General features: G+C 35.4%; 1 long non-coding RNA gene across 2 annotated transcripts in view; it reads left to right on the top strand.

Moving 5' to 3' along the window:
• Positions 1 to 7436: 7436 nt before the first annotated feature.
• LOC133233352 (uncharacterized) overlaps positions 7437 to 14434 on the top strand; it is a 188787-nt gene continuing 181789 nt past the window's right edge. The window contains exon 1 of one of the 2 annotated variants that reach the window (XR_009731688.1): positions 7437 to 7611. This is a non-coding gene — a long non-coding RNA (uncharacterized LOC133233352). The remainder of the gene's footprint in view (positions 7612 to 14434) is intronic. The other variant, XR_009731687.1, reaches the window with a different exon arrangement.

A 14434-nucleotide genomic window follows, 5' to 3' on the forward strand; every position in this document is an offset into this window, starting at 1 on the left:
GGGTTGTGATGTAAGTGCAACAAAGGTCTTAGCCAACTTCATGGTTGAAGCTGGGATGGTCCTTCAAGATTGTCTCATATTTACTAGTCACTGGGTATGGGCTGCTCTGAGAGCCACAACAGCTCTCTGGCTCTCTTAAGCTTATGATAATTCTGCAAAGGGCTGAGAACAGATTTAAAAGCTTTCAACAGACTTCCCAGCAGCTGGAGAATCATCTCTTCAGGCCCCAAAGGGGGATTTGAATAGGACAGCACAGCATCTCTCACAGTCCAACCTTGAGCTACTTGTCTCCACTTGCTTTACAGGACAAATTGAGAGCAGCTCCTTCAGGGTTCTGATGGGCCTCTTTTCTTCAGCAGAATAAATAAGAGAAAGTTTAGTTGATCTCCAGCCTCTAAAGGGTGCAACCGATGCTCAGCATCTCCTTCCTCTATTATCTAGATTTGCTTCATCCTTGGAAATGCTGCTGGTCTAGATGGCTTATCTGGTGGGGTGGCAAGACCCTCATCTGAGGGGTGCAAGGTCCTGCTACTGTGCTCTTTTGAGGCTGCTGCTCTTGTGTCATGCACATCCCAGTTGACAACCTAAATGCTAAATATATTCATGTCCTTCCCCTCTCCATTGTGTAACAGCATCCACACCTTCTCCTTATGGTCTGGGTTAATTATTCCTGCCAGGATGGGAATTTATTCACACTTCTGGGAAAAGGAAACGAACCAGGATTGGACTGAATAAGAAGTTGGGTTATAGTATAATCCCAACAAGCTTTCAGGTGACCCCATGATGGACTTGAAGCTTTAATGGCCCTTCAGAGTTATGCAAAATTGGGAAAAGAGACTTTTGGTTTTTATAACCCTGTATGAACTAGGGCTTTAGGCTGCCCTGGGACTTGGGGTCAAGGGAGGTATGATCTTGGGCAAGGTGATGTTTTTCATCCCATTTCTCCAGGATAATTATATGGTGGAGAAAAAAACCTTTGACTAAGAAGATCTTGAGATTTTAGGAGAATCGCTTTCCACCAAAATTAATCCTGTAGCCTGAACTCCCAGTTGATCTGTACTGAATGTATCCCAATAATTTTTAGGTATATGAGTGTGGAGCCTCATCGACTGAGGATTGGGATCTGACTTAACAAGCCTGAGACCTATGCTGTCACATAGACTACGATTGGGAATCAAGTCCATATGAAAAGTTTCTAGCTGCCAGCAGTAAAAGAGCAGACCATTAGTTTCCTTCAAACAGGGGCTAACATATGCAGGGAGCTCTCCCTGGTGCTGCTTAAAAAAACTTGACCAAAGTCTGTCTCCTCTGTTTAATAATCTTTTGAATACCACTCATCTCATCCGTTCTCTAGTATATCTTACTTAAAAGGTAATCTATCTTGCTTCCTCCCAATCCTACCAAATCTCTTGAAAAACTATTACAATTCTGATCTGATCTGATTCTAAAGATATACCCAGTTCTAGTTATTACTCCATACTCCCAAATCATCCTAAACTATATTGCCAAGTACAAGAAAGTTATCCATTGAAAGCTAAAGTTATACACATTATTCTCTTGAAAAAGCATAAAATTCATTTGATTAAAATGCAAGGTTAGTAAGGCAATTTGGGCTAGCAAATAAAACAGGAAGATCAAAATGCCTTCTAAACTCTAAGTTAAAAAATTGTTTAGGATTTAATACAATAGGAAAAAAAGCCACATAGCAAGTTACATAGATAAAAATTAAAATAGGAGAGGACAGATTCTCTTCCTTCATATATCAGCTTTTTTAATGCCACTGATTACCAGTCTGGATTTAGCTACCTAACTTGTCAAGTCAGTAGTCATTACTGCATGTGTATCTCTTTAAAATCTGGTTGTAATATTTTTCAGAGTGGGTAAAAGAATTTTTCTGTCAAAAATCTTTAAGTTTGCTAAACTTCACTGTGAGAATATGCAAACACAAAAATTCTGACTTCTGGATGTGGTAGAAGGGGCATGCCTGAGAGAGTGTGAGCATAGAAATTGAGGGAGGAAAATACGAGAGCACATTTGGGACATAGTAGAGATTATGGTTGGAACATCAGTATTCAGCACAGTGTTGTGAAAGAAGTCAGGGAATGTCTAGACATTAATAAGTGTATTGGAGGCCATAGAATCTAAATAGACCAAGTAAAGTTTCACAGGAGAGAGATACAGTATTTATAGTGGTGGTGGGGGGAAAGGAGACACCGAAAGCACTGCTGTTGTTCAGTCAAGTCACGTCAGACTCTTTGCAACCCCATGAACTGCAGCATGCCAGGCTTTCCTGTCCCTGTCCTTCACTATCTTCTGGAGTTTGTTCAGATTCAAATCCATTGAGTTGGTGATGCCATCCAACCATCTCATCCTCTGTCACCTTCTTCTCCTTCTGCCCTCAACCTTTGCCAGCAACAGGGTCTTTTCCAGACAGTTGGCTCTTCACATCAGGTGGCCAAAGTATTGGAGCTTCAGCTTCAGCATCAGTCCTTCAATGAATATTCAGGGAGGATTTCCTTTAGGATTGACTGGTGTGATCTTGCTATTCAAAGGACTCTCAAGAGTCTTCTCTGGCACCACAGTTTGAAGCCATCCATTCTTCAGTGCTCTGATTTCTTTATGGTCCAGCTCTCATATCTGTATATGACTACTGGAAAAACCATAGCTTTGACTATATGGACCTTTGTTGGCAAAGTGATGTCTTTGCTTTTTAATACGCTGTCTATGTTTGTCATAGCTTTTCTTCCAAGAAGCAAATGTCTTTTAATTTTGTGGCTGCAGTCACTGAACACAGTGATTTTGGAGCCCAAAAAGATAAAGTCTGCCACTGTTTCCACTTTTTCCCTTTCTATTTGCCATGAAATAATGGGACCAGATGCCATGATCTAGGTCCCATCATTAGAAGCATATATACTGGTTATAAGACTGTTGATCGTTCCAAGTTTAGCTGGGCTTCCCAGGTGGCACTAGTGGTAAAGAACCCACCTGCCAATACAGGAGATGTAAGAGCCTTGGGTTCAGTCCCTGGGTTGGGAGGATTCCTTGGAGAAGGAAATACAACCCACTCCAGTATTCTTGCCTGGAAAATTCCGTGGACAGAGGAGCCTGGTGGGCTATAGTCCATAGCGTCACAGAGGCGGACATGACTGAAGTGACTTAGCATGTATAATGGTTTAGGTATGCAAATTTGAAGGCATAATCTAGGATTTTTGTCGATAGAGATAAAAAGAAGAGAACAAATAGGGAAAAACATTTAGGGTTAGAACAAACAGAACTTGATGGTTAACTTCAAGGTGAAGAATAAGTCAAAGAAGGCCAACGTTTTTAACCTGGATGATTGAACACTGCTTATATGACTGTCCATACATTTAAGTAGAACTATTTTGAAGAATTTTGTTTGGAAGTTATGGTATTTTAAGTGGAAGTAAAGCTATCAAGTGGGAAATTGAACCAAACAATTGGAAAGATAGTACTAGAGTTGAAGAGAGAGGCTGGGTTGAGAGACTAAGATTTTGTTGTAAGCCACATAAAAACAATACTATGCTGTGCTGTGCTCAGCTGCTTAGTCCTGTCCACCTCATTTCAACCCTATCGACTGTGGCCTGGCAGGCTCCTCTGTCTGATGAAGTGTCCAGGCAAAAATACTGGAGAGGATTGTCATTTTCTACTCCAGGGGATCTTCTCAACCCAGGATATAAACCTGAGTCTCTTGCATCTCCTCCATTGCCAGTGGATTCCTTATCACTTCATCACTGAGAAGCCCACGTAGAACCAATAGTCAAACTAAATGAAATGAAAATGAAATAGGTTGATCTGATAATTTGTTCCTTGAATCCATCTGGATCTTGGGATCATGTGTTTGTAGTTGGAAGGGATTTCCACAAGGTGGTGGTGCATTCTTATTAGGTAGCATAGACTCGGGAACAAATATTAACAGGGATCCAAAGACAACCAATTTCTGCCCCTCCCCCACCCCATGTTTGGCATTCTTATAGAGCTACTGTTTGATGTTAATACAATATGAAAATACAATATGTTAATACAATATGAAAATGTTCTTTACTAACAAAATGTAACTATTGACATATACTTTATCTTACTATTTTCTATACATCAAAAAGTTATTTGAGTGATAATTAAATCAGTCATAAAAATCAAGGAAGATTTAGGGTCATCCCTTCCCCACTTTCCATGTGAAAGTAAAATGGTATTTTCTCAAACTTTTGGCATAATTCATTATATAATCTCTCTTGTGTTTACTTTTATGACAGAACACTCATTTAGTCTTATTTTTCAGATCAATCTTTCTTTTTCCCTGTGGTCTCATATTTTTAGATGTACATAGTATTTTCTTTCTGGGTTTGAAAGCATTGTTCTACCTACACTCTCAAGAAATTCAAATTCTCTTGACAGCCATATCCCACTCATATTTCCTTTTAGGTCCAAATAAAAACATGTTCTCTTCTCATGTGGATGAGTCATCAGTGAGTCACCTAATACTGCAAATAGTCTGTATCTCTAGTTATCTGAACTCTTAACCACATATTGAATATAAATACTTACAAACATTTCCTCACACTCATCATTGAAAACATAGACTGGTATCCTAGTCAGAACATCTAAATTGCTTTAAGAATTTGAATGAGAGGATTGTGTTTCAGTTTTAGCTCTTTTCCTAATATGATCTTTGTCTAAAAGTATTGTGTGTTATCTATTGTCTTCTTTACATTAAGTAAAAATGTCTTTAAGAAGTTAGATGAGCCTCAAGTCCAGAAAAACCCAGTCTTTGGAAGAAAAATTGTAAGCATTAAATTGAATTGAGAGAGGAGAGCTTATAAAAGATGTAAGCTGGTAATGCACTTGTCTTCATTTACCAGGCATGCAATGATTTTCTACATGTGAGAAAGTAAAACAAACAACAAAAAAATGTGAAAAGTGGGGTTGGTACTAAAAAACTGGAGAAATAACTACATCGGCCAAGGATACTGGGGAATAGCCAGAGAAAATCACTGGTATATAGCACCATCAGAGCCAATGAAATAAAACCTTTTTAAGAAGGAACGTCCTCTTGGTAGAAGGGACCTACTACCCAAAGATTCATAGAAAAGTGGCTCTGTGCATTGAATGGAGTAGATGGTGGAGAGAAGCTTCAGTGTGGAGCACCGCTAAGTGACAAACTCCAGTTACCATACCATTGAATCTGCTATGGTGTTCATGCCATGGCCATCTTCTCCCAGGGCACCGCCTAGCCAGTGACTGAGCGTGGCAAAAGCATTACAATATTTTGGCCTAATATTGGACTCCTTTATGGGCAACATTTTCCTAGGAAGTCCCCATCAGCCTAGTCAAGATTTTTTAGAAATTCAGTGTAGTCTGAAATTCTTTTTAACCAACTCTCCTTTCTTCCCTCTTTCTTATCAAAAGTGTTACACTTACATCATAATCTGAAGACTTTTCGCCGTCCGCTCCCCCTGCCCCACCCAGCTTTGTCCTTCACAAGCATTTTTCAGAACAAATTTCTTGAACATCTGATCTCTGCTTGGTACTTACTTCTCAGAACTCCAAAGTAACATAGGTCTGCAATTTAATGGGGATGACTCATCTCGTTCCATTTGGCCTCAGCTGGAGCTACTTAGAAACTGGAATTATCTGAAAACTGACTATATTTTTTGACCTTTTAAGATGGCAGTTAGCTAAGACTTGGGCTGGGTCTGTTCACTAGATTGTCTATATGTGACCTCTCCCTTTGACTTGGGTTTCCTCCTCCATGTGTTTCCTGGGCACGGATCCTAAGAGAGAAGGAATCAGGCTGAAGCCATATTGCTTTTCATGACCTAGCCACAGAAGTCACATGGCCTCTTATCTACTTCATCCTATTGGTCACACACACAGCCAGCGCTGATTGGCAGTGGGAGGTGATCAAACATGAACATTCTCATCAAGAAGTGTGAATCATTGGGGGCCATCCTGGGAGCTGGCTACCTCAGTTGAAATGTAACAGGAAATTTATAGACCCTGAAAATATGTTATATTAAAACAAAGTAAGAAGCAGAAGGAATTATGGAGAAAATACGTTTATAAATTTAAAATATGTGAGTGCAAACCCACAATATACATCTTCTAAGAATGCATTTAAATAAAGGGTTATGTCTCAAGCATTTTAAAATGACTGGTTATAGGAAAAGAAGCAGAATGAACATGAGGAATGGTAATACAGTTTAAAAACAAACTATTTTGTTATTCTTAAATGTTTAATTTGAATATAGTTTTACACTTACATGTAAAATTCATATTTTGAAACTGTACACACATAGCAATATGTAAATACCATTGGAAGATGGAGGGAGATTACAACTTTGTTACTTTTTTAAGAGTGAAAATTTCAGGTAGCATGAAATTCTCCCAATGGAAGTTTACTTCAGTTCCTATTCAAACAGTTAATGGTGTTTGGTCAGGAGCTTTGATTAAAGTTTCTCATTTGTTGAAGACTGGCCAATGTCTGGCTCATAATCCACATCAAACTCTTAGGCATGCTGATTTCCTGTGTTCAGTTACTTGTATTGTGTACATGTACAATTTGAAGATAATAAATATTAATGACATATTTTGCATATAAGAAATTCCTATAAATTCATTTAGGTACCATTATTCACCATTTGGATATTTAATTTACAGATTCATCATTTATTTGAAAGAATAAACATTCATAAATAAATGATAAAAGATTTGTGGATTGTAAGGACATATATCTCAACTTGAATTTTTAAATTAAAGTTATTTTTCTTAAAAAAGTGACAATTTATGTAAGATGATAATATATTTTCTTATCTTTAAAAGATTTAAATGAAAACTTTCCCATTTGCACTATGCTTCTCTCATTTTAAATGTATAGTTTCACAGAGAATTATAACAAGAGCTTACCAATTATTTATACATGTATATATTATCTTAATTCCTCTACCTTTTTAAACCTCTGCATTCAATTCTCTTTAGAAATTCCTTAGTTTGACAGTTGGCAACTAGTCAATGCTGAACCAACTTCCTGCAAAAGGACATTATTTTGCATGTCCTTGGAGACTGGATAATTAATGTGTAATGTTCTACTTAAAACTCTAATTAAGTTTAAATTAAATTTCTTTGGGGTTTTAGTAGAGAAGGAAACATTTTGGTGCCTTTTTCACTTAAATGTTATATTTACCAGCCTGTCTGAGCCAAACTACCTTCATTTATATGTACTTAATGTTGTTTTAATGTTGGCATTTGGTCTGGAAATGAAGAAAACTTTGTTGTTGTTTTTTTTTCCTACCCTCCATTACAGTTGTTTCACTTTAGTTTGTGCTACAGATATTATAAAATAAATAAGACATTTGTCATTTACTATTTATCCTTTTCTAGAAACTAGAAAAGTACTGTTTACTCTTTCCTCATAACTTTAAACACTATATATTAAGCCTTATTTTCAAGAGCTTTTCTTTCTGTTCATCAAGCAGTCTAGTTCCTACAAATGTAAATATTTTTGTTTTCTTTATCACCCTTACTTTTTCCTTTCTGTTCCCTGGACACCGCTTCTGTTCTGAGGACCCATCCTGTGGATATGCAAGTCCATCAACGGTAGGACTGAAGTTCCCCACCTGTCTGTCTCACACTTAAATATATACTCCATGCCTATTTTGTGAGGTACTACAGTATTCTGAACTTGAAGTGTTTTCAAATTAATCTCTACAAATTGTTGTCTATTCTCTAAGTCATGTCTGACTCTTATGCGACCCCATGGATTATAACCCTCCAGACTGCTGTCCAATATTCCCAGGCAAGAATACTAGAGTGGGTTTCTATTTCTTTCTCCAGGGGATCTTTCTGACCCAGGGATCAAACCCAAGTCTCCTGTGTCTCCTGCATTGGCAGACGGATTTTTTGCCACTGAACTACCAGGGAGATCCCTACATTCAAATAAACTATATTAATTTTAGCCACTCTATACTTTGCCTCCTTTTCTGCCCACAATTTTCAGAATTGGGAAAGAATTTTAATTTACAATTTGTCAATTTACATTTATTCCATAGGGTTTCTCAGGTGGTGCAATGGTAAACCCAAGAAAAAATTTTACTTAAAAAATATCTGTAGTTGGTAATTTGTAGTATTCAAAGAGTCTACATAAAGCAAACATTTACTGATCATAAACTGGTGCATTTAATAAATCTTCAAGGTGTTGATCTGTCATGGCTAGTGCGACTGAATGGTGACTATTTCTGGAATAAACAGGTCAGCTAGTTTATAGTCATTTTCAGTTTTGGCTTCAGCATCTATACTTTCATCAAGAGTTTGAAAAAAAATTGGATTTTGCTATTTTTTATTGTATTGTAGCCAAATCTTTGATAGGAAATAAATGAGAAGTTCTGAATTAATTGTGGTCTCTGCCAGGACTGAAAGATTTAAGAAAGTGATATAAATGATGTTGTATTTCATGTATATCACTATTGTTCTTTATAACCTATGTTTTAAAAAAGTGTTCAGTTTTTAAAGCATATAGGGCTCAGAACACTGATCTAATATACATGCTTATTACTGCTATAAAATAAATAATTAAAACAGAAATTAAAAAACCACTCTTTTTTTTTTTTTTCATGAATCTGCACCATTATTGGGAGATAAATTATGCCATCCATGATAGTTATTTTGTAGCAAAGTAAATATAGGGGCAAATCAATTTAAAATAATACCTATTAATATATAATACTTTTAAAAACAATTGCAGTATTACAATTTTTGGAAGTAAAAATAATGTTGTAATTTTTAGTTTCATAAGAATTTATCTTGACTTTTTTGGTCAATAATTTATCTAATAAATATTTGTCAACTAGAAAGCTAAAATAAGGATGTTTTTGTTTAGCATTATGTGTTGATCTTAAATAGTTTTAGCATTAGTCTTTAAGCCATTTATGAAGTGAAAGTGAAATTTTTAGCTGCTCAGTCACGTCAGACTCTTTGCAATACCATGGACTATAGCTCTCCAGGCTCTTCTGTCCATGGGATTCTCCAGGCAAGAATACTGGAGCAGGTTGTCATTCTGTTTTCCAGGGGATTTTACGATGCAGGAATTGAGCCCTCCCCCATTGCAGGCAAATTCTTTACCATCTGAGTCATCAGGGAAGCCCTTAAGACATGCATACTATACTTTTAAAAAATAACCATGTAATTAAATTTATCTATATAGAAGAGAGAGAAAGGGAGAGACAGAGAGGGAGAGGGAGAGGAAGAAAGAATATGAATGTGTGCGTACTTGCAAAGGGTTTAAAGTAGTGAATAAATTTAAAATAAATTCAAAAATTAATTTGAATATTTAAAAGAAGGGGTTTCCTTAGTTTAAACAGTTTTGAATCTATTTGATGAAATTGTAATGGTTTACTGAAACAAATCATCCCTCAGAAGCTTCAGGAAGGCTTAGTTCTAGGAGCCCCATGATTATCAAAATTCACCAATGCGTGCTTAGTTCAGTTCAGTCATTCTGTCATGTTCAACTCTTTGCAACCCCATGGATTGCAGGATGCTAGGCTTCCCTGTCCATTGTGAACTCCCAGAGCTTACTCAAACTCATGTCCATAGAGTTGGTGATGCCACCCAACCATCTCATCCTCTGTCATCCCCTTTTCCTCCTGCCTTCAGTCTTTCCAAGCATCAGTGTCTTTTTGAATGAGTCAGTTCTTTGTATCAAGTGGCCAAAGTATTGGAGTTTCAGCTTCAGCATCAGTCCTTCCAATGAGTATTCAGGACTGATTTCCTTTAGGATTGACTGGTTGGATCTCCTTGCAGTCCAAGACTCTCAAGAGTCTTCTCCAACACCACAGTTCAAAAGCATCAATTTTTCAGCTGACATCCTTTATATAAAATGCTCATGTCCTTTATATAAAATGGCATAGTGTTTTCATCTAACTAATACCCCTTCTCCTGGATACTCATCTCTAGTTTACTTATAATACCTAATACAGTATAAATGCAAATAGTTGTAAAGACAGTGTAATTGCTATGTTAACAGTTGTCAAAGATGTGACAAATTCAAGCTTTTCTTTGGGAATTCTCTGCAATTTTCCCCCAAATCTTCTTGATGCACTGTTGATTGATTCTCAGGATACGAAAACCTTTCGACATGGTATGGAGAGGCATCTGTACTCATATTGCATCTTTGATTTTGTGTTGTTTTTTTTTTTGCTCACACTTTATCATTTACTGTGTGTTTTCCTTTATATTCTTTAATTTCTAAAAAAAAAAGTTTTGCACTCTTGTCTTTTCAATTAAATATAAATCTCTATTGCATGTGTCCTCCACAGAGTATACTCAGCACACAATGGCTTAATATTAATATATGTGGATTGACTAATTGAAGACTAGTCATATTTAATGATCATTTCTTTCTTTCATATAAAAGTATAATGTGTATAGTGTTGAATGATTTAAAATTTAATTATAATTTTTAAAAATAATATTTTCTGTATCATATACTTAAATTCTCAATTTTAAAATTGCTTTAGGACTGAATAACAAAATGAATACACAAGTGCATAGCATTTATATTGATACACAGATTTTGAATATGAAATTGATTGAATTTAATCATTACTACTCTGCTTTCATTCAAACAGATTTCAAAATATCTGGGAATTTTAAAAAATTAATTTGGTCTCAAAGTTCCTTATAAATATAATGTATGATATAAGATATATTAAAATTTTAAAAATGTACCATTTCTATTAATTTACATGAAATTAATTTTACAAAAAGTTGACTTTATATAAAAGGAATTTTTTTTGGTTGTGAGATTTCTGTTTTGTAGTTGTCTGTTTACTCTGGATTCATTGTGTTTCTTAGGTCCATGGTTTAATATTATTTATAAAAGATGAATTTTCTGTAACCATTATTTTATTCAAAATAGCAATCACTTTTAACAATCAAAAACAATATTTTCATGTTAATGATAACTAGTTCTGTGAACTGACTTTAATCTTTTTTAAAGTTGTAAGTTAGCAGATTATCAAAGGATTTTAAATTTTAGATCACCTTGTATTTGCAGGATGGCTACATTAAATAAATATATTTTTTTGCTTATCTGTGCTATTTTTGGGGTTACTTTTTAATGTTTCTTCTACTTCACTAATTGTTGTCAACTATGTGTAATCTGCTGACTAACCTATCTCTTATATATATATTCTCAATTTAAATTACTGTATTCTTTCATTCTAGTAGTCCTATTTATGTTTGTTTTTCTTTGATCCTTTTCTAATCTACCCTGATATTTTTTGTTACAATCTCTTGTTCTTTAATCAGACTTTTGATTCTCTCACTTTTAATTTCTTTAAAGATATCAAGTATTTCTTTCACATTCTGTTTCTGATCATTGTATTCACAGTTTTTGTGGGAATGTTTTTGCAGTTGCTATATCTGTTGATGTTTTCTCATTTGTTCTGCAACGTTCATTTCTAAATTGGTGTTCTTTGTAATTTTATCTGTGAGAATTCCTCACGACCAGGACTGATATCATTTTTTCCCAGAAAGTAGTTGTGTGTGTTTCCTCCATGCACTTAATGACTGTTGACCCAGGACTACTATCATCCTAATTCAGAGTTTTCAGATTCTGAGGATGAAAGAATTCTGGAGGCAGGCCTAAATAAGGGCTCTGTTAGTGGGCATTTTTTGGGAAGAATTTCATTATTTTTCTTCCACTTGGAGCCAAGATCAGCCAAACAAAACTTCCCTCCATATCCCTCTGTGAGGAAGGTTTTTTCCTAGTTTTCCCAGAGAAAGTATTACCTTTGGGGATCCTAACTTTATGCAGAAGTCTCTGTTTTAATCTCTCCATTCATGAGTCCTGGGTTTGTCTTCTGACCACTATGGTGCCTATTAAAAATAGAGTTCAGAGACACTAGGGCTTATCACATGCCCCCAGAAGATGTTCCAAAATGACTTGTCCTTTTGAATTTGAGCTTTTTCATTGCTTCTGGTCTTGGAGGACATTCCTGATTTTCCTACCATCTCTAGCAATGTTGTTCAGTCACTAAGTTGTGTCCAACTCTTTGTTACCCCATGGACTGCAGCACACCAGACTTTCCTGTCCTTCACTATCTCCTGGAGTTTATTCAAACTCATGTCCACTGAGTAGGTGATACCATCCAACCATCTCATCTTCTGTCACCCCTTTCTGCTCCTGCCCTCAATCTTTCCCAGCATCAGGGTCTTCTCCAATGAGTTGGTTCTTGGCATCAAGTGGTCAAAGTCATGGAGCTTCAGCTTCAACATCAGTTCTTCCAATGAATAGTAATTTTTTCCAGCAAACTTTTGAAAAATAGTTCAGCTTCATTCAAAATTTTAGGCAATCTGTATTGACACACATTTTGCTGAAAATGGAGACCTGAGACAAATATTTTGCAATAATTCATTGAGTGTTTTTACTAATTGAAATGCAAATCTTTTTTAGCATTAATAATAATTGTCTCAAAGTTACTAATAGCACAGACTTCCTTATTATAACAGAATTAATTTTTCTAGGTTAGAATTATTATTTTTTATTATTTCTTTCCTATACATTTAACTAAGCCAATTAAATGCATTAAAACTAAACTGTGGTCCTAAATGAAAAAAGTTTTTTTTTTTTTTGACTATCAATCTAAATATTTTATTTTCTAATCTTTTAAAAAAATATTGCGTGAGCATAATTTGACCTTGTTTTGTAAGATAAAGGAAGAAAATTATGCATTTAAGAAGATTATTGTTAAGAGTCCTACAACTTCAAATTAACTGCTTCACATTCTCTTTTAATCAATATTCTTTCATACTTTCCTGTCATACTGCAAATTTCCAGATTCTATAGGGTAAAACAAATCCACGTCGATTCACTATGCAGTGAAAAGAAGCAAAAGTGAACTTTATTTTAACCGTGAAACTGTAGCATTCCATAACTTGCAGATTATAATGTGTATTACAATGCTAAATATCTAATAATCTCTTGTCAGCTTTTTGAACAGAAAATATCTTTGCTAATTTATATTAGATTGAGGTCTTTGTTTTAGGGAGGGGATAAGAAGAGTTTTGAAGACATTTTTCAGGACTCTAGATTTATGAATTCTTCTGTTTACCAGATTTACCATGCAATCTCTAATCTCTAGAAAACTTCAATTTAACATGTCATCTAAAAGATATTAGACACTGACATTTTCTGATTTCAGTGCTGCAGCCAGAATGCCATGCATCTTGTGGTGCCTAGAAAACTACAGTGTTCGTGTATTTTGATGAGAGGTTCCTTTCATATCCGTTTGTCTCTCTTTTTTTTAAACTCTATGTGTTGTGCTGTGTTTAGTCACTCAGTCGTGTCTGACTCTTTGCAACCCCATAGACTGTAGCCTACCAGGCTCTTCTGTCCATAGGGATTCTCCGGGAAAGAATACTGGATTGGGTTGCCATGCCCTCCTCCAAGGGATCTTTCCAACCCAGGGACTGAACCCAGGTCTCCTGCATTGCAGGCAGATTCTTTAACATCTGAGCCATCAGGGAAGCCCTTTAAACTCTGTGCATAAAAACAATAGAAAATGTGATAACATATTTTTAGCAGTTTGAAATTGTATTGATTTATATATGAATACTAAACATAGAATGTCTGTTTTTCTTTTTATAATTATGTATATATCCTTTGAAGTTTATTTTTTACTATTAAATATGTCTTCTTTAAGGGTTCTGATTAAGATTCAGAGATGATTGTATTTTGGGTTTTTCCCCAGTGCCTTGAATTTAGTAGTCTTTGCTTCATATATGCTACTTCAGAGAGTTTGCATGCTATTCATGTTGGGTAATAACACTATAATCAACTTCACAATATTTGCTAATTTTCTTCTAAGAATTGGGCTTAAAATTCCATACTTTCAAGATGTGAAACTGCCCATGGTATGAAATAAAATCTCCAGGGTAAAGGCATTTTAAAGTGTTATAAGATTATATTTCATTTTACAATGTCAAAAGATCCATGGAAAAATTATTCATAACAGCTAAGAAGTATGACCTTTAAATTAGTCACATGAAATTCTAGGCATGAACATTAAAATTACCTCATGACCAACCTTTCCCTGCAATAAATAAATGCCATAGTCAAATTTCAAAAGCTGCTAAATTGTGAAGATCTTTAAAGAACTGTTCTGATTTTACGTGGAAAGTGATTCTAGAAAAGAAATGAATTGTAAAGTTTTGAATTAAGTGTTGAGAATGGAATAGTCTGGCTCTTAATTCTTGAATGTGGACACTCTTATGATGTTCTTTAAGATGTTTTTCTAGTAGTGGTCATGGCTGTGAACCACAGTCATCTATGGTCTCTTGCTTGGTTTTCCTTGTTATCAAAATGAATTTTAAGGTTGGTAGGCAAAGATTCAAAGTATATTATTTGGCTAAAGCAAAATTA

Source organism: Bos javanicus, chromosome 20, assembly GCF_032452875.1.
Source record: "Bos javanicus breed banteng chromosome 20, ARS-OSU_banteng_1.0, whole genome shotgun sequence".
Taxonomy (NCBI): Eukaryota; Metazoa; Chordata; class Mammalia; order Artiodactyla; family Bovidae; genus Bos; species Bos javanicus.